Source organism: Sciurus vulgaris, assembly GCF_902686455.1.
Source record: "Sciurus vulgaris genome assembly, chromosome: 2".
In the NCBI taxonomy this organism is placed as follows: domain Eukaryota; kingdom Metazoa; phylum Chordata; class Mammalia; order Rodentia; family Sciuridae; genus Sciurus; species Sciurus vulgaris.
Window position 1 is genome coordinate 42,059,037 of NC_136462.1, and position 19,883 is coordinate 42,078,919.

Below are 19,883 nucleotides of genomic sequence, written 5' to 3' on the forward strand. Positions count from 1 at the left end.
CTGAGAAGCACATTCATGAAGAAAGAGAAAATGCTTCCCTCAGGGGCCTAACCCAGAGGTTGGCAAACTAGTCCATGAGCTAAGAATGGATTTTATGTTTGTAATGGTTAAAAATACCAAAAGAATACTATTTTGTCATATTAAAATAATGTGAAATTCAAACCTCAGTGCCTATAAATAAAGTTTTATCGGAACACAACCACACTCATTTGTTTACATAATGTCTGTGGCTGCCCTCGTGCTATAATGACAGAGCTGAGGAGTTGCAACAGAGATCATATGGCCTGCAAAGCCTAAAATATTTACCATCTGGCCTTTCTGGAGAAAGTCTGCCAAGCCCTAGTCTCACGTGTTTCATTCAATTGAAGAACTGATGGCATGGAGAAGACCTGGTCTCTCACTTCCCTAGCAGAAGGAGTCCCAACCAGTTAGGCACATGCCAGTGGCTGCATCAGACACCTTGCAGCCTGGGTGTCAGCCTGAAGCTCCGATGCCTTTGGCTCCAGGACAGTCATGGCCAAGTGTTTCTCTCTTTGACTGTGACAGAGTCCTGGAGAGATGTGTTTTAGAGATGCTAGTGATATATTTCCAAGTGACATGCTCCAACCCATTCCAAACTGGTAACCATCATGTCATCACCCATGAATCTTGTACTGCGGACACACTTGTCTTGTCCATTTTCTGTTGCTATAATAGAATACCAGAGACTAGGTAAGTTATTTTAAAAGAGGTTTACTTAGCTCACAGTTCTGGAAGCTGAGAAGTTCAAGGTTACTAGCCACATCTGGCAAGGTCTTCATGCTACATCCCAGCGCAGCAGATGACATCACATGGCAATAGCACGTATAAGTGTAGCAAGTGGGCATGTGCAAAAGAGGAGAAACCCAAAGGGCCACCTTGCTGTGGACCAACCCATTCTCATGGAAACTAATACAGCTCCAAGAGAACAAGAACCCCCACAAGACAGTATTATTCTCTTCATGAGGACAGATTGCACGTGACCTGAACACCTCTCAAAGGTCCCACTACTTCGTAATGTTGTGACATTGAAAGTCAAGTTTCAACATGAGTTTCAGAGGGGACAAACCACAGCAACACAGTGGGTCAGGAGAGAGTGACTACAAACTCACCCAACACCTGGCTCACCTCCTCCTGGAACTTATGCTTCAGCTGGGAAGAAAATACAGACTTCCATGCAGGGCAATGACAGCACTTGTTCCATTTTAAGTTGTGGGACTTCTTGAGTAAAATCAGAATAGGTTCAACACTTAACTGTCCTAGGTCAGGGCTCTTAAAGTCAGTGTCCTCCATGAAAGAGGGACGCTCCCACTCCTGCCAAAGAACAGCTTCCAAGGCTGTAGGCCTTGACCAATGGTTCTGCAAAGTTCCATTCAAGGAGCATTGTTGACAGAATGCGCTGATGAGGACACAGAATGTGAACCTTAGGCAGAGGGAGACTCAGAAGAGGGCACTGGACAGGGATGAGGGACAAACACACAGGAAGGTGATATGGAGAAGGATCCTAAGAGGAGGACACAGAAGCAAGGAAATGTAGGATAGGTGAAGAGACCCTGGTAGGGTTGCATCAGGGTAGTTAGTCTACCTAGATTGGGTTGTATTGTACAGGCCTCAGGGCCAGAGTTCACAATGGATACTTAATTCCAAAGGAAAAGGAAAGCCAGGGCCAGGTGTTTTAATGTAAATTTTGCATTAAAAAACACATTTTAAAAAGGTGCAAATTATAAGTGAATTTCCATTAAGTGAGCCCATCTCTCTGACAATGCTTCTGTATCTGCAATACCCCATTCAGGCATCACCTGATCCTGGCATATAATTAGCAGTAACAATGATCATTATGACATATTTATATGGACTGCTATTTAAAAATCATATTTACATGAATTAAGTTTCCCAGTGTCGTGTGATAGGTATTATTAGTATTATCATCATTTTACAAAGGCAAGAGCAATAAGATTGTGTATTAAGTAGAAGAAATAGGACTCTAACCTTTAAATCCTCACTCCATTATTGGTGGTCACTAAAATGATGATATATATATACACACACACACATATATATTTATTCATATAGAAACATGGACAAAGTATATTATGGGGTTTAAGAAAATAGACCAGAAAAGAGTCATATAATCTGTATCTTACAGAAAGTATCATGAGGTAAAAAACCAGAGTCAGGCCATCTGTGTACAAACCCTAGTTCTGACACTGGCTGTATGATCTTGGACAAATCATGCAAATTCTGGAAATTCTACTTCCCATCTGCAACATAGGTATAATATCTCATGTGGCTACCATGTGAATTAATCAGAAAATCCATGTGTAGTAGCAGAATAATGACCACCCCCTCCGCAAAGACGCCCATGTCTTTGGGATCATGCTGTCAAGCCCTCATGCCAGCCATGTCAATCCAGGTGAGCTAATAGGTGTACTCTGAGCCTCTTGGGAGAGAAGAAACCATTCACAGTTGGTGGCTGCCTTAGACAGGTGCCAGAAATTAGAAGGGTAGGTGGTGTTTCTGCTTTGTCCAAAAACATATTCTGGAAAATTAAATTGCTTTATCTAAATTGGCTGGATTTAACCGCTGTTTGGAATTTTTACTAATTCACCTAGTGCTCCTTAAATATCTGAATTCCCAATTACTGTCTTGGAAGGAGGCAGTATAATTTTCTTACTAAGCACAGGAGCATTGGAATCACATGTCCAAATTTAAGCTCTCCCAATTACCAGTGATATGATCTTGGTTAACCTTCCAAAAGCTCAGTTAGCTCTTCTGCAAAAGTCAGATGATGATGTGTTCCTGTCAGGTTGTTGAGGGGATTCAATAAGAAGATGTCAAGAACTCAGCACAGCGCCTGACAGTAAGCACTCCGAAGTGTTAAGACATAGCCCCAATCGTCTACAGTGTGCCATCTCTCCAAGAGCAGGGACTGCTATGACAACCACTGCAGCCACCCCCTCTCCTGCCACTGTCACAGGCCCAAAGCACCCACAGGCTCAGCGCAGACTTGAGTACACACAAGCCTGGGAGGTTACAGAAGACCAGTGAGATGGCAGCCATGTGCAAACTCAGAGAAGCATCCCTGGCATCCAGGGCCCTGACATCTCCTACTGCTGGCTGCCACATTTGGAGCTGAAACACAAGCAGCCTGGCTTACATCATGTCTCATGAGGAGAGTGCCAAGGGGCTGCCATGGGTGAGATTGTGTAGGCTTGGAGTGAGCGTCCACTCTTCCTTCTTGTCACTAGTGCACGGCAGAGGGAAGGGGCCTTAGCTCACAAGGGATTGGCCAAGGTGTCTTGCCTGTGATTTTTCCATAGATGCTGGGCTCTGCATGATAACTGCCCAAGTATTTCCTGGGTCTTTGAGTGAGTTAAAGTTCTTGGTCAAGGACCCCTGGCTTTCACAGCTGGCAAGGCTGGTTGAACTTCCCACCTTCCCTCCTACTCTATCTTGGCTGTTCCTCTACCACTTCCCATACCCTGAGGACACCGCTGCCCTAATGTAACACAAGAGTTGTGCAGGGCACCCTGTACTGAACAACAGAGAGGCGGGTGGACACCTTCTCATTTGCCGTCTTGAAAAAAAGTTCAAGGCCCTTTCATTATACAACATAAAGTGGGTTCAGGGCGTCAGCTGCTTCGTGGCTGTTCTACTCCTATGGAAGGAAACTCGAACCCCCTAGAGTCTCATGGTAAGAAATCAAGATAAGACTTATGGGGTGTTGGAAGGCAGGAATGCAGGGTGGGGAGAAAGGAAGGAGAGAAAAACTTGACCTTGTGGTTTTAAGTCAGGTTTATTCCAGAGGGGCAACTAGCAAAACCCTAACAAGAGCACCATGGCTGGTACTGTGACTCAGGAACCACATAAAGTGCTAAAGGCGCCAGAAGAATGGATGTGGCTACAGACCAACAGCCATCACCCCCTGACAGCAGGTGCAGGGAGAGGAGGGACAACTGGATCCTCTTTGTCTTTGTCATCACAGACCAAAGTGCCCACAAGGATGTGGAGCCCATTTGTCCTGGGAGGGAGAGAAAGAGGAGAAGCGGAAAAAATGACTGGCCCACTTTGGCTCCTTAGATCACTGGAAGGGAGAGACCTTTCTGGGAAGTTGGAGCTCCTACCTGGAACCACCCTGCTGGTGAACCTGGGTGTCATAAGTCACCAGGGCTCTGCCAACATCAGCTCCACCCACTGGCCCAGTGCAAAGATGGGGGTTGTTTTGCTGGAAGCTGAGACAGTGTGCTTTCCCAGAGGATGGGGGCAGGCCTCTGCCAGACCAGGGACACAGGCCCATTTCATGTGCCGCCCCTTGTGTGTGATTGGGAAGAGAGAGTAGTAGTGGATGGATGTCCCTGGGCTATGCCATGGCCGGGCATAGCTGGAATGTCCTTGGCCAGCTCTTTGTGAGCAGTCAGAGTCAGTCAGCAGATGAGCCTCATGATCAGATGACTTGGACTTGCTGGAGTATATTCCCCAGGTTTCAGAATCATATGAGGTAATCGGAGTGTCCTCACTGTCCTTGTTAGGTCCCTCAGGTAGCTCCCTCAGTTCTAATTAGTCAGCGTGCACTGAATTTGTTTAGCCCAAGTGGGCATGCCCAAGTGGTAGATGGGCCAAGGTGGGCTTTTAAATAGTTTACCGCATTCTCCCATCTGTTACTGAGGAGGAAGCATATACAAAAAAAAAGAATAGCAGGTGTCCCTTTTACCACACCAGGTGGGCTACACATATTCTTGTCCCCCACGCTTAACCACCATCAGAATCTCTTCCCTGTTCACAGACCATCTAGCAAACACTTAATAGTGCTTTTAAAAAATGCTCTACTCCGATGTCCTTACTTTTGGAAAGTTTCCATGACATCTCCCCCAGCTCATGCCATCAAATACCAGAGAACCAATAAGAGCACTTCTTTCCTGCATTTATTTAATAAGCAACAATGAAGCTCCTGTCTGTGTCAGATGCTGTCAATACAGGAGAAACAGACTTGGCAGTCCCTGTCCTCACAGGGCTTGCTTTCTTGCAGATTAGCGAATTCATAGATACAAACTAATAAGATGGCCACGTTCAGTAAGTGCTTTAAAGGAAGTAAACAGGAAGTTGGGAGAAAATAGAGAGGACGGAAGTGAAGAAGCTACTGTAGAGGGGCTGACAAAGGCCTCCTTGAGGAAATGACATTTCAGCAGAAACTGGAAGATGAAAGGAGCTGGTCATGCATGACACAGAGGGGACATAAGTGCAGAGAGAAAACCAGCAAGAAGGAGGGACAAACTCCACTGTGATTGGAGGACAGGCTCAGGTAGCACAGGGTGGAGAGGTCACCCTGTGGGGAAGGCGGGGAAGAAGTTGGGTGTTGGTCTATGCTCAGGGTGCTTCAATCATTTGTTTTTAACCCTCTCTTGTTAGGTGTGCTTCTGACTTCTTCCCATTGGTCCACTTCCCTACCTTCCAAGTTGGGTGCAAAACTTTTGAGGGCAGGGTTATCTTTGATGAGTGGTGGGTGAATGGGATGCACAGTTGGTCCTTGACCACTTGAGTAGATTTTGTTCCTGTCTGCCCATTCCCCTTCCTCTTCTCTTCCAAAGTTGTGGAAGAAGTCCTAGTTGGCTCCTCCTGAGGGAAAAAGGGGATGCAGAGCCAAGTGGTCAGAGGAACTGGGCTGACCTTCGTCCTAAGATAACCTTGGCACCTGAGACACAAAGTCCACAGGCCTGGAACTGTTGTAGGCTCCGAGAGCCTGTCCAGTTGTTAGCGGTGCCAAGGGTGTTCAGTGAGACAGAGCACCTTTTATGGGCTCATACATGTCTTGCAAACATGCCTGAAGATTGTGATCACTTTCTTCCCATTGTTTAGAAATTGTTACCTTATGTAATATCTCACAAAAATTAATCAAGTCATAGCCGCTCTTCCACACATGATCTGTTCTGTGGCAACAGGCACTGATTGTATGCACACTTTTGTTTTTTCAGTTCAACACGTTTCCATGTCAGGCACAGGGATGTCAGGAAGAACAATATAGCCCCTGCCTTCAGAGAGCTTATAGTCTAGTTAGAAAAAAATAGACTTATAAACAAATAAATAGCACAAAGTATTGCAATTACTATCATGTAGACATCAGTTCAGTTTACACAAAAAGTGATCCATTTCACCTGGGGAGTAAGGGGAGAGAAGGTGGCATTAGAAAGATGTCCATTTGTTAGAAAGGAATACTCATTGAGGAGGCAGAGGATATAAAGGATCCTTGAGGACAGGGAGCAGCATTAGAAAAGGGGCAAAGACGTTAGAAACCTCAGTTGCATTAACTGTAAGAATATTTGACAAGGTTGGAGTCAGAGGTTGGAGTAGAGGGGAGGTAGGTAGTGGTAGAGCCCTTCCGGGACTTGTGTGCAGGACTCAAGAACTTGGACTTGACCGTGTTGGCATAGGACAGGGGATGGTAAGGTCATGTTTACCCCAAGGAAGGATTGCTGGGCTGCCTGTGTGGAGATTGGAGGAGAGGAATTTGACCTAGGAGGCCAGGAAATCAGTCCAGGCATGAGTGAGAACCATCCTTTGCAGTAAGTAGCCAAGGTTGAAAGAGAGGGAAGATTCTGGAAGTGTGAAGAAGTTGGAATCTCCAGGACTGGACACTGCCTGGGTGAAGGGAAAGGAGAAGTGAGGAGTCGAGGCCAGATTCTCAGGCTTCCCCTAGGGGCAGATGATAGAAACTTTCCCAGAAGCAGAATAAAGGGAAGGAGTAGATTTGTCAATCAGCTAGAACAGCTTGAATTTGACATTCACAGCACCAGATTTTAGACTTGGGCAACTGGGTCCCTCTTCTTGGCCCCATACTTATGGGGCCCCAGTCTAGTCATTTCCTGGTCATACCACTTTCCATGAGAAAAGACAAGCAGGTGGGGAAAGGGGGATCTGTACACCTGGATCCAGTGATGTTTCCTTCTAGGCCTTGCTCCAGGTAACAGGGACCTGGAAATTCCCTGCCCAAATAGCCCTGGCCTGTGGCCTATCCCCGGAACTGCCCTCCTCAGGATAGCTCACACTGCTGGTGTGTGCACTCCTGGTCCTAGGCAGCAGCCACGTGGTGATGTGGAGATAAAACCTCGATGTGTGAGCTGGGTTGTCCCCCTACACATCTGTGTGCAAGGCTCTACACGGTGTGGGATAGAGTAGGGGTTTGGGAGAGAATGGGTCTCCATCAAATATTACAGAAAGACCAGGAGGTGACCTTCAAGGTTATGTTCTTAAGAGTTCTGAAATTCTTTTCTAGACTAGTTACAATACCAGCAACCCCACTCTACCCCACCCATGTTGGTCTGACTCAATTTCCAGAGTCCTTATCATCTTGCTTAACCTCTTTTGAACTGATTCTAAATTGTGCAGAAGCAGGATCCAGATAACTGCTGTATATACTCTACAGTCAGGGAATATGGTTTTAATTACATGAACCAAATCCCCCAAAGCACTAATGTTTGTAGAGGTGACTTGGGGATTTTGTAGGTGGGAGACAGGGGAGCTACCTGGGTAATTGAAGCTGCCAAGCTGTAATTCAGAGGAGCAGATGATGAGCAAGGGACAGGGAGGAAGTACGGTGCCTGTGTCTCAGATGATTCCAGTAAAGACAAAGGTAAGGTCCACTTTGCTTGCAAGTCTGTGTCCCTAACCCAGACCTCCCTCCGGTCTTCCTTTTGTCTCTTTCATGAAATCCAGTAGTTCTTTCCCTCTGCTCCTGTTACAACACAGCGCCTTCTCCTTGGGAGCGACAGCCATCTGGATCTCTTCTATGTGTCTAGCCACCTCGTCAACTCATCGTCCTTTTAATAATCTCATCTGAAAACATATCCTTTCTCATTTGCCCCTCAATTCTCCCTCCTCCAGTGACTTTTCTTCCCTCTATCTCACTCATTCTCTTTCTCTGAAGCATTATTACCATTGCTTTATAGAACACTGGGGGATAGATTGCCTAGAAAATATGCACCATAAAGTAAACGCATATGGCCATATCTCTGAATTGCCCGGATCTAGTCCAGCTGTGCAACTTCACAGGCCCAACCATTTACTTGTGCACAACCCAACAGCTTTTGTGATGTGGATACTGGCTTAAAAGCTGCTCTGTTACTGGTCAGGAGCTTCATGTGCAGTTAACCTTAGATCACTGAGATCAATCGGACAGCAGCCCTGCTGGATGACCAGGCCTAGTCCCCTGGCAAGGCAAGTAGGAACACCTCTCCAGCCCAAGCGGGGAGCAGATATAAATTCCAGGCCTTTGGGAGCACCTGACATCTGTGTCCCTGTGGTGTTTCATAAGTCCCGACAGCTCCTCACCATTGTTTTGGGGACACCAGCACCCCATTGCCTTCCCTGGAAATGAATATACTCTCCTGCTCTGAATCTTGTCCCAGAATGAAGGAGGGGAAATGATTTCACATACCAAAAAGGTCAGACACCTAAAAGAAAAGGGTGCACTGCACGTGTCTGCATGGCTTCCCTGAGTCCTCTGCAGTTGTATCAATTGGCTCTTTGGTGCCCCTCAGGTGGGGAGAAGCCCAGGATCACTCTGTCAACAGCTCTATCTATAGCAGAAGCCCCATCCTTCACCCTGGGCTCTACTTGCACAAGGCTCACTGACCCCGTGGCTCAGCTGTGAGGATCAATCATCTCCTTCCAGAATTCATCATTCAGCAGCTGTGGGCCCTCAGCTATTTTTATCACCCCAGGAAGCCGGTGGCCAAGGACATGCTGGGCTACCTTTGCAGGAGGTGTTGCTGTAGAAACGAACAGCGGGTTGTCAGGGCAGCTGAGCTCGGCTGCAAGGTTAAATCCAAAGTGCCTGACCTGGAACAGGAGAGCACTTGATCTTCTTCCATTCTGCAGCCGTGAAAGTGCCCCAGAGGCTTATGCTGGGGAAGCAGATGTCCCACGGAAGGGACAAGGCCAGGGACACCACGGAAGGACTTAGGGTGGGAGGGAGAAGGCAAGACAGTGGACACGTGTGTTCTCCTGCCTGCATTTCTCCTTCCCACACGGGGATATGGAGACTCATGACATCCAGACACCCGGCCTCAATCACCTGCACAGACCCAGTCCTTGCTGCACTCCTGATGGCAACCCACCCTTTGGATGTGCTTTCTATGGGGCAGACTCTGGGCTGGGACTGGGGCAGAATCTGCCCTGGAGTTGTCCCATGCCTAAAGGAACAGGGTATCACCAAACTCTGATAGTCCCAGCACCCAAGTCCTTTGCTTTGTTCTCAGCAAAAGACCAGGCAGGGTGCAAGAGCAGGTGACACTGGAGCACTTTATATTTGTAAAGGTTCATCTGATACCCTAAACAAGCTCCCTCAGCACAACCCTCTGAGGTAAGGCAGTATTTTTAGTATGCTTAAAAATAGGCAGGACGGCTGTTCAGGCACACGTGTGCTTCACTGCTCACCAAGGGGGAAGAGCAGACCTCACTAACATCCTTCTGCAAAGGGCAGAAGTCCCTGATTCCCTGGACATCTCTCATCTCAGAAAAGGAAAGGGGGGAGTGGCACTCTCATATGATCTCTGGGGCCTCTAGGAAGAGGGAGAGTATACCCACACACTCTCCTGGAGGGGCAGGACAACGGAGAAGCAATGCCCTCAAACTCCTCCAAACTCCAAGGAGGGAGAGAAATGAGTGTCAGTGTGTTAGAAACCAGTACCATCTTGAGCTGGGAGAAGGCCACTCCATGGAGGACTAGCTGCGGGGAGTTGCTGAGGCAACCTAAACAAGGTGCCCTTCCTGGTGGCAGAGGTGGAATGAGATCAGCTCCAAGTCACATCTCCAAGGGCAGGAGTTGGAGGCAGGATTTGCCTCAATCCCCTGAGCCAGTGGGCTTCTGGCCTGGGAAGGGAGGTAGCAGCACCAGAGATCCTGAGAGGTTTATCAACTGCCCCAGGACCTGCAATCCAGCTGAGTTAAGGACTCTCTCACAGTCCCAGGTTCTCTGTGGCTGTGAAACTCTGCTACACTGAAATAGTTTCTTCCATAGTCAATCTCAAACTTAGTGAATCATCTGAAGAATAAATTTACTTGAGACACTCATTATAGATGGGCAGTATGCAAGAAAGGCAATTTAGCAATTAGTATTGGATTTTAAAAACACACCCTTGAGCGAATAACTTCTGCTTTATCAATTTGCTCAAAGCAAAGAATGTCCAACAATAGTGGAATAGTGCAATGAATACTGGTGCATCTACTTGATGAAATCCTGTGCCATTAAATATTAGATGATACGGGAAAGTGCTAACAATTTAATGCTCAATTTGGAAAAGTGGAGTAAAGCCTGTATATAGAGTATGATCTCAAGATTTTTATTATTGTAACAACTGCTATAAGAAGAAATGCCCTTGTTTAAACCAATTCCTCATAAGTTGCTTACTTGCACTAGAAGGGAGACCTTGCGGTAAGTGTGCTGACAGGTGTACAAAGTACAGAAGAGCCAATTTGAGAGGCGATGGTGGAGAGGGTGGGAGGAGAGAAGCACAGAGCCAAGCAGGGACAAGGAGCCTGGAGGTGTGAATCTGAGACCTCCCAGAGTGGAGAAATCACAGGTATTCCACACAGCAGGCTGCCTATGGGGCACAAGTTACCCAATATTCCATTTGAAGGTGCTACCATAACTGTGCACTAAACCCCAACTCTGCCCCTGCCTAAAATATTCAATAAATTCCACTACATCAATAAGCACTTTACCTGAGTGGAGATTTAAGGTAGAAATCCAAGGAAAGATTTTCTAACTATCTTAGGTCATGAAATGCAGAACGACACAATACAATTGGCTGTAGAAATAGATTCTTGGAGGTAGAAGTAATCTTAGAGGATATATAAGATCCCCTGGAGTTTCTGGAAACACTGGGAGGACTTCTGGAGAGCATGGAACAGGACTAGGCCTCTCCCTGCCTAAGAGAGGCTGAGGCTGGGAAATCCTTTCTGATAATTGACCCAGGTATAAATGTGGATATGCCCGTAATGTATGCACACAGGAAGAAAGACTGACGCTGGGTGTTTAAGGGTGCTTAACTCCTAGCTACTGGGATTGTGATAAAAATTATTTTCCTTTTTCTTAATGACCTGAAATTTCCAACTCTTATGTAATAAACATAGATTTTTATAATTAAGAAAAATATAATATATGTAAACACAAAGCACTGTCCTTTCACGCAGCTATGTCGTGGACACTGACTCTTCATGTAACTGAGGTCAGTGCTGGGTGCCTGGGACCCTGCCCACTGCCCACTCATAAGCCCATGGAGATCACATGAGGCTGCCAGGGTGGAGCTCAGAGACATTCCAGACAACTTCCGCTCTTCAGCCCAGAGCCTTCTGCAGATGACAGTGTCAGGTGCATGAAGGGCAACTACTTCCCTGCAAACTAAGTCACAACTAGGGTTGTTGGAAGGACAGAAGCAACTACCATATCCTGCTTTATGTGCTTTCCTCACACATTCTCTTTTTCTGTGCATCTCCTAAAAACTTGCAAGTAAATGACATTCCACTTTGACTTTTGTCTTTGAACATATTTCCTTTCCTTATAATAGAGCAGAAGCCTACACTGTTGGAGTAGTTATTTCTCTCCTGGTTTCTTTTATTGAAAGGGAATTCTGCACATAATAAAGAGAGAAGAAAAGTCAATCAACCCATATGCCCATTGCACTCTTTGGGTAGGCAAAGCAAATTCCAGTTTTATATGATAATCCCTATTCCTAATCCCACACTCAGAGCCTTCCTCCCATTGCCTATTTGAAGATCTGAAAATGCTTTCCTCCCCAGTCATCAATCCTCAAACCATTCTCAGAAAAAAGGAAGATGAGAAAAAGTTATTTTCAAAGTCCTTTCTCTGGGTGATGCCATCAAACTTTCTTGACTGGCCAATTTAGGTTTGGCAGCTGCCTGTTCTATCTTTCCCAAAGAAAAAAACAAAACAAAACTCTGTGATTATAAAAAATACTAGAGGAACAGACAAGAATCTCTTATGTACTTTGTAAAAATATTATACATATGATTTTACATTTTATTATATAATACTTATCTCTCACTTTGTATATATTAATGGACATTTAAATATACATTTATACACATATAAGGTATATGTTTATGTAGCATTGTATGTTATAATATGAAACAATGATTTTTTTTTTTAAGTTTAGTAATGCTTCATTCTTAGTAGGCCTCAAGTAAATAACCTTTGGTGGCACATAAGTAATGGAAATTTATAGAATTGGACTTCGTTTGCATGTAAGAACTTAGCATTTTAGATTTCATAATCCCCTCTCAGCCCTTCCATTGGCCTTGGACCATAACTCAGAAGTTGCTTTTTTCCCTTAGTGGGTAAAAAATTATAGAAGAAGAGAGCAATAAGTGGTAGTATTCAATAGTTGAGTAAAGATAATTAACACTGATTTTTTATCTATTACAAAATAGTTAGAAGAGAGAATTTTTTAATGTTCTTACCACAAAGGAAAGATAAATGTTTGAAGTGATGGATGTACTATGCTTATTTTATCATTACACATTGTATACATGAATCATCACATGGTATCCCACAAAAATGTACAATTATTATGTATCGATTTAAAAAGCATTTTTTTCCCCCTGGGAGATAACAATCTAGACTTCCATTTTAAACTTGGATTCGTCTTGTTTGGAAATGATGCCTAAGCAGAGCAGTGCTCTCGTCTGTATAAAACAGGTACTCACTCTAATCACAAGTTTGCTCTACTAGTCCTCTGAGGAAATGATTTCTTTCCAGACCCTCAAGTGAGTGAACAGCAGTGGAAAGACTGGGCAGTGAAAATTTTGAAGTTAGTTTGCCAACCTTTTCCTCAAATGCCTACCCTCTTTTTCTGGGGCTTCCCATTTGGCATTTTTGAGCAGTGGGTCAGAAGAAAGGCTGAGAAATGGAGTTTGAAAGAAGAGCAAGCCATGACTACCCAGAGGCCCCAGTACAGAAGAAAGTCAAGATGAATGAAGGGACAGGAGCAGGCTCAGAGGTTGCTTCTCAACAAGGGAACCTCCCATCCCTCCAAGGGCACCAGAGCCCCCTGAATCTTCAAGTGATTAAAATTGATCCTCAGGGTCCACACAGAGTTTCAGCAAATGAAAAGTGCTTCAATCCCCAAGGGCCCAGCAAACTTTGACTTCCTTTCTTCTAGAATCTTGTTTAGATTCAGTTTTCTCTTGGATTCATTGAAATCCCAGGCTTCTAAGAAAAAAGTTTCAGTAAGTGTTCCCTGACCCTTGTTAACTATAAAATAAGGCTCAATGGAGAGGGCCTCCTTCCTTCCCCACTTCCCTAAAATTTCAGAGCTGTTTAAAACACTGTATTCTTTCATTTCTAATTTAAGACTCACAGAAGCATTAACCCTCTCCCCATTGTTACAGATGAGGACACCAAGGCTCAGAGACGTTAAGAAACATGTTTAGGGACACACAGGTATAAGTGGCAGAGGCAGGCCTGGAGTTCAGGCCTGATTCCAGAGCCTGGACTCCTTTCTGCAAGGGTGAATGTCCAGTTTTTAATATTATTGGAAAAGTGAAAAAGGGGGTATTAGAGGCTAGAGGAAGTGGGGAATGAAGTGGGTAGGAGTTACCACTAAGGAGTATATGAATGACAGCTCTGTGCCTATGCCAAGTGCTAAGGAGGCAGCAAGGTATCAGACCATGGGTGCTCAGCCATGTTAGTAAGGCCAGAGGAGTAAGGGAGAGGGCATGGGTAGTATCTGTGGGCCCAGCTGTGAGCCATCTAAGGGCTCAGCTGGGGGAGTGGGAGTAGCCCTGGTGGAGAGCACACTTCCTGGTGGTGAAAAGGCTTGAGACGGGATTGACACTGGGCACATTATGGTCAGTATATTTCACGGAAAATATGCCACTGCCCACCCTCATGAACAACAGAGAGACCCTGAGTTTAAATGTGACTGTGCATGAAGACTGGGTACAAGTTTGTTTCCTTGAATTAAAAATAGCCTTCAAGGTGACATCCACTGGTTTTATTTGTCTTATTAAAGTGTAAATATTGGGCTGGGGTTGCAGTTCAGGGGCAGAGCGCTTGCCTAGCATGTATGAGGCACTGGATTCAGTCCTCAGCACCACATAAAAATAAATAAAATCCATGGACAACAAAAGATTTTTTTTAAGTGTAAATATTGGAAAATCTCTAAGATAAAAAAATAAACACCACAAAACTCTGGTATCGCTCATTGGACAATGACACAAAGGTTCTCAACGAAAGTCTACAGACTCTGTCCTAGGTACTCTATCCCCAAACAGCTCAGCCCTCTCCTCTTCCCTGTAGCCCTCCTCCCTCACACATCTCTAGAGTTCTCTTTGCCAAAGACAACCTGTTCCTCCTTCTAAGGCCCTGTCACATCCTCCAGAGTCACAGTGTGATCACTCAGGATGTGCCTTGGCAGGAAAATCAAATCAAAACAAAACAATTAACAGTATTTCCTAAATTGGGGTTCATTCTGACTTTTGTTATCCTTCATTGTAGCTAAATATCAGTCTCTGTGAAAGTAAGAGAGTTTGGTGGCTTCTTTTTATACTCCACAAGGAGTGGGCATTGTCATTGTGCTCTGGAAACCTCTGTGAACCTGGTCCAGACTTGCCTACATGCAAAGAGAAATGCCTAGAAGGAACCAGGGACTGACGGAAAGGGTTTGGCTGAGCCCCAAAGAAAATAAAATGATTCGACCCTAAGGAGGCAGACAGTCCTGATTCGGGGCACACGAGGTCCATACCGAATGGAAATCCAACTGTTGCAGAGAGCGATTGCTCAGATGGAGCAAATGTGCTGTGAAATCAGCCCTTGGAAAATCATCTGGAGTTCATCTTAGTGAAATCCAAAAACAATAATTGCCTCCCCCGGCCTGCTCCAGAGGGGCCTCAGGAGCTCCCCTTGTCAGAAGCCCGGAAAGCCGCGGCAGGAGCAAGGCCCTGGGTCTCCAACTCTGCCCTTGTTTATTTACAAACCTGCTTTCCTTTCCCACCTCAGTTCATCCTTCAGCTCTGTCCCCCTCCAACCCCTGGGGAGCCCAGGGCATCCATCACTCCTCTCACATGGCAGGCGCGGCTGAGACGCAAATAAAAAGAGAGACAGTTAACTCCATGACTACCTGGCACCAGAAGGCAAGCCGGAGCCCACACAGCTGGAAGGCTGGGCAAAGGGATCCCGACGTGCTCCCCAGGGAGTTCCTGTCTCACAGGCGGGAGGCAGGCAGACCTACAGCTTCACTCCCGGGACTCTGCAGCAAATCAGAGCGGGGAGAATCGGAAGGGAGTTGCTGAGATTTCCTAGAAAATAGAATGACCCTTTGAAATGGGTTTCGTTTGTCATAGTGAACATTCTAAAACATCAGAGAGGCAGCCCCGCTCCCTGGCCTCTGCGACTGATTTTCATTCCTGCAAAATGGCCTGAAGTGTCTGAATTCCCAGAGGCACCAGCGGTTCGGCCCCGGGAAAGGCTGCACCCCCACAGGCCTCTCAGTCTTTCCCGCAGTCCTCTTCCTGGAATTGCTCTTACAACCAATGTTGGCTGGAGCTCTGAGTAATTTAGGGATTAATTATCATGTGATGGGCAGGCAGGTTTTTGGTATGGCAGAAGATACAGTGAAGGGGAGATTTTTCTGAGGACAAATGACTCCTATCCCCAAAGCTCTCCTCTGCCCTTGACACCCACCGGAGCCTGGAGTTAGCCCACTCTGGGTCTGTGATCTCACTTGAAGAACTCAGATGGTAGAGTTGAAGCAGAGAAGGTGGAGGGAGTCATGGGAAGGATGGGAAGGATGTTTGTAAGCTGCTTAGCAGATCAAAGTGACAACATGTCAAATTTTCCAAGCAGGTTTCCAAACCATTATGTTAATGGATCTTCCAGAAGCCCATCTCTCAACAACCTGAAAAAAGTTTGTTTCCTAACTTTTTCTGCCACACACAAGATAATATTTGTGTGGGCAACACACTCCCAGGGGCCAACCCACACTTGTGCACAATTCCCAGCAAACTGGCTGCCTTCTACTTCTTTCTCTCCCATCCATGAAATCAAATCAGAATAAAAGTGAGAATGAGGGGAATTTTTATGGGGTAATCTAGAATCCATTCTAGTTGGAAAAAAAATTAGTTACAAATCATTCACAAATTTTGGTACTTTGATGTGAAGGACAGATGACCACAGGCTATGTGCTCTCTTATTAGAACCATGATGAGAAAGAAAACTGGAGCCAGCATTGAGCTTTCTGAATGTTTGGTGTGACTCCCAGACAGCAGGGCTGGCTGCCCTGATTTTAGGAGCCAGGGAGCAGTGAGCAGGGGGGTACACCATTATTCTAGGCCATTGTCCACAGCCTTTCAATTGTAGTGACCTAAGGCTGGTGTCACCCACTAAATTATATGAATAGCTTTCTTCACCCCTGGTAGTTGTAGACTGAAAAATCCCATGTTGGGTAGGGATTGGGGTAACTGAAGTATAATTACATTAGCAAGACCTCCATGTTACGGTCACATGATCCAAAAGGAGGCATGAGACCCTATGAACAGAGACATGCGACTGGATCATGTAAGGGTGTAGATGAGGCTGAGGAAGTGGGGGCTGGCAGCGAGAGGCTAAGGACTTTGGGAAGAACGAGAAAGGATAACATGGGACGTAATGCCTTCAAGAATTCCCAGAAAATAGGGTGGAAGGATTCTCTCAGCATCAGAACTTGCTTTCTATGTTTGGGCTTCCAGAAAGCTGGTGATGTCTTTTTCTTTCCTTCCCTTCCTGCCTGCAGCAGAGAATGCAGCCAAAACCAGGTGTTTCCAGTGCAGTGAGTCGAACCAGCGGGGTGGTAAAAGCAGGAGCCATGGCACACCACACCCCACCTGCCGGCACAGCACTCCAGCCCAGCCCTGCTCCTCACACCAGAATGCCTGGTACTTCAGACCAACGACCCCACACACATCAGAGGCCACTGCTTGCCTACTGGCTGGCCCAGCTCTTCTCAAGCTGATATTTATGTAGCTGTAATTGAAACCAAAAATGGGCAAGGGACATTTACACTCTCATCTTGGTTTCCTTATCACTCACTCCACAGACAGGTCAGATGTGATGAACACACAGACTATTATCCCCACCCTCATGGAGTGACTCTTCTGCTAGAGACACACAGGAAATCAATTCAAAAACATCAATAGATTCAAAAAACAGCTCCAGGATGACAAGGATTTTTGTCTAGTTCGCCTTGCAGGACCCTAGAACCCAGGCTTATCATATAGTTCATCCCAGCTCCTGACCACTAACAGAAGCTCTATCAGCTTTACTTCTAATGTCTGGCCTAGTAATATGATTTCATTTTAACTCTAACTATTAATTCCTGAACTACTAACAAATATTCTTATAATATATCAGTGTTGATGAGATGTCGTCCGTGAAGGAATATTTTAAAGTCATCATACAACAAAAAGGCCTTCAATATGGCAAAATCTTATTCATCGTGTCAGAGGCATTTTTCTTTGCTGGTTTCTTCTGAGCATTTTATCACTCCAGACTAGACCCCACCCAGAATTAGGGGGTTGTTGACCTCCCGTAGGGATTAACCCGCTTAACCCCTTGGAAGTCCCAGTCCTTAATACCTTGGTTTTTCTAGCTTCTGGTACTCAATTAAAGAATATTTAACAAGGGCAAGTGTCCCAGTCAGTGTCAGGGCCAGGACAGAAGTGTGCTGAGCTGGGGATGAGAGGTTCCCCTCAACACGGAGCTCCTGTGAGATGGAATCCAAGTGCACACTGCTTGGCACAAGGCTGCCTGTCACATGGTGAGTGTGCCAGTTCCCCAGGGTTGCCGTATCCTTGTACTGTAGGCTGGGTGACTTAAACAGCAGAAACTAATTGCCACATGGTCTGGAAGCTGGATGTCCAAAATTAAGGTGTCAGCATGTTGGCTCCTTCTGAGGGCTGTGAGGGAATGATCCGTTCCAGGTTTTTTTCCTTGACTTATAGACAGATGACCATTATCTCCTTATGTCTTTTTGCCATGTCTTCCTTCCAGAATGTCACTGTGTCCGCATTTCCTCTTCTTAGAAGGATACCAGTGATACTGAAGTAGAAGCCACTCAAAAGATTTCATTTGACTCAGTGACCTCTGTGAGGATCTCATCTCCAGTTACTATCACACCCTGAGGTACTGGGGACTAGGACCTCCACATAGGGTTTGAAGGTGGGACATAATTCAATCTGTAACAGTAAGTGTATAATAAATATGAGTTGTTATTAATGATGGTTAAATCAATAAGGAAAAAGTAGAAACAAAAACCCAAATGGACTTACTACTAACGAAATATTTTGCTTGATTAGCTTGAAATCTTCTAGTAGTTCCATGTAGCCCAGGAGATAAAGGCCAAATCAGTGTGGTTGGTGGCCACAGACTTCCATTATAAGCCTTTACTGTTTTCTCCAGTCATCTTTCTCTCTCTCTCTCTCTCTCCAGACAATGCCAGCATCCTTTCTGCCTCTCCTTGGCACCTCTGCTGGGACCGAGTACCCCTAGAAAGCCCTTTTTGCCCTTCTCTGCTTATTCAAATTAAACTTATCCTCAGGAGCCCAGTTCAGGGCTCTGCTCTTCAGGATGTATTTCCCGAGCATGGTTTACCAGCCGGCATCCCAGCACATTCAAGAGAACTCTGAACAATGTTTCCAGAAGAGTGGGGAAGCTAAGGGACCCAAAAAGGAAGCTGTCACCACCCCTGTGCCCAGGCACTATAACTTTAGAAGAAAAGGCTGATGCCAGATTCATGACAAGATAGGGAGGAAGCAGGGGAAATTAATTCAACCTCACCTTCCTCTGTCCTGCCATCTCCTGCCAATGGCACCACTGACAAGCTGGAAGCCAGGGGCAAAGTCCATGGCCGTCAGCCCCCTGGACACCTGGCAGGAAGAAAGTGGATACAGGGGAGAGTAGGGCAGACAGAATATCAACACACACTGCCTGTGTCTATCTTGCCTTTCTCTGAATCCACAAGGAATTCTTTGTCTGCACTACTTACACAACCCATGGCCAATTACAGCAACCTTCACTAATGACTTCACTTTCCAAGTGTGCAGGTGTCACTACAGCTAGAGTGTGAACCTGAAAGCAGACGCTGTCATCAGATGTCTCCTCGGTGCCCTTCCTGCTCCCTGGCTCCTCTGTGTGTTGAGTACAGAGCTGGGTTTGTAGTACGTGCTTAGTAAATCAGAGCTGAATGCAGCCTGGGGTTTCAGAGATGTAGCGTGGGTGGGATCCATGCAAATACATATTGAAAAATCACCAGCTCTGGAAGAACAATTGTCAGGCCCATTTCCTGCTGTGGATGGAGCCAGGAGACGCTCAGGGCTTGGCAATCTGACAGCTGAGGAGCAGCCAGGGAAAATTTAGCAGGAGACAGAGAAAATAAGCCCTGTGGGTCTGGCCCAGCCCCATCAAAAGCAGACTCAGGGCAGAGCCTCTTAGCCCAGATTCAGGGGCCAAGGTGGGGAGGGGGCAGCTGAGCCTGTACAGTGCTCTGTGAGCCAGAGCCTACGGGAGGCAGAAGAGGCAGCATCACTTAGGAAGCCTGAGGCCAGGTAAAGCTTGAGGGTCATAACAGTGGTCACCTGAGAGAGACCACGGGCATGGCAGCCCTGGCACCTGCCACACCTGAACCCCTCCTCTGGTGGAAACTCTCTGCCCTTGACCTAGGCTGCTATAGGGCGGGGATAGCTGCAGAATGAACCGGCAGTGGGTACCTGCCTCAGTGACAACCTGCCCATAGACTAGTCATCGATGTGCGTTGTGGGCATTGTGGTCATCACCCCCACACTCTTTCCACCCCAGAGGACTTCATGGTCATTCAGTT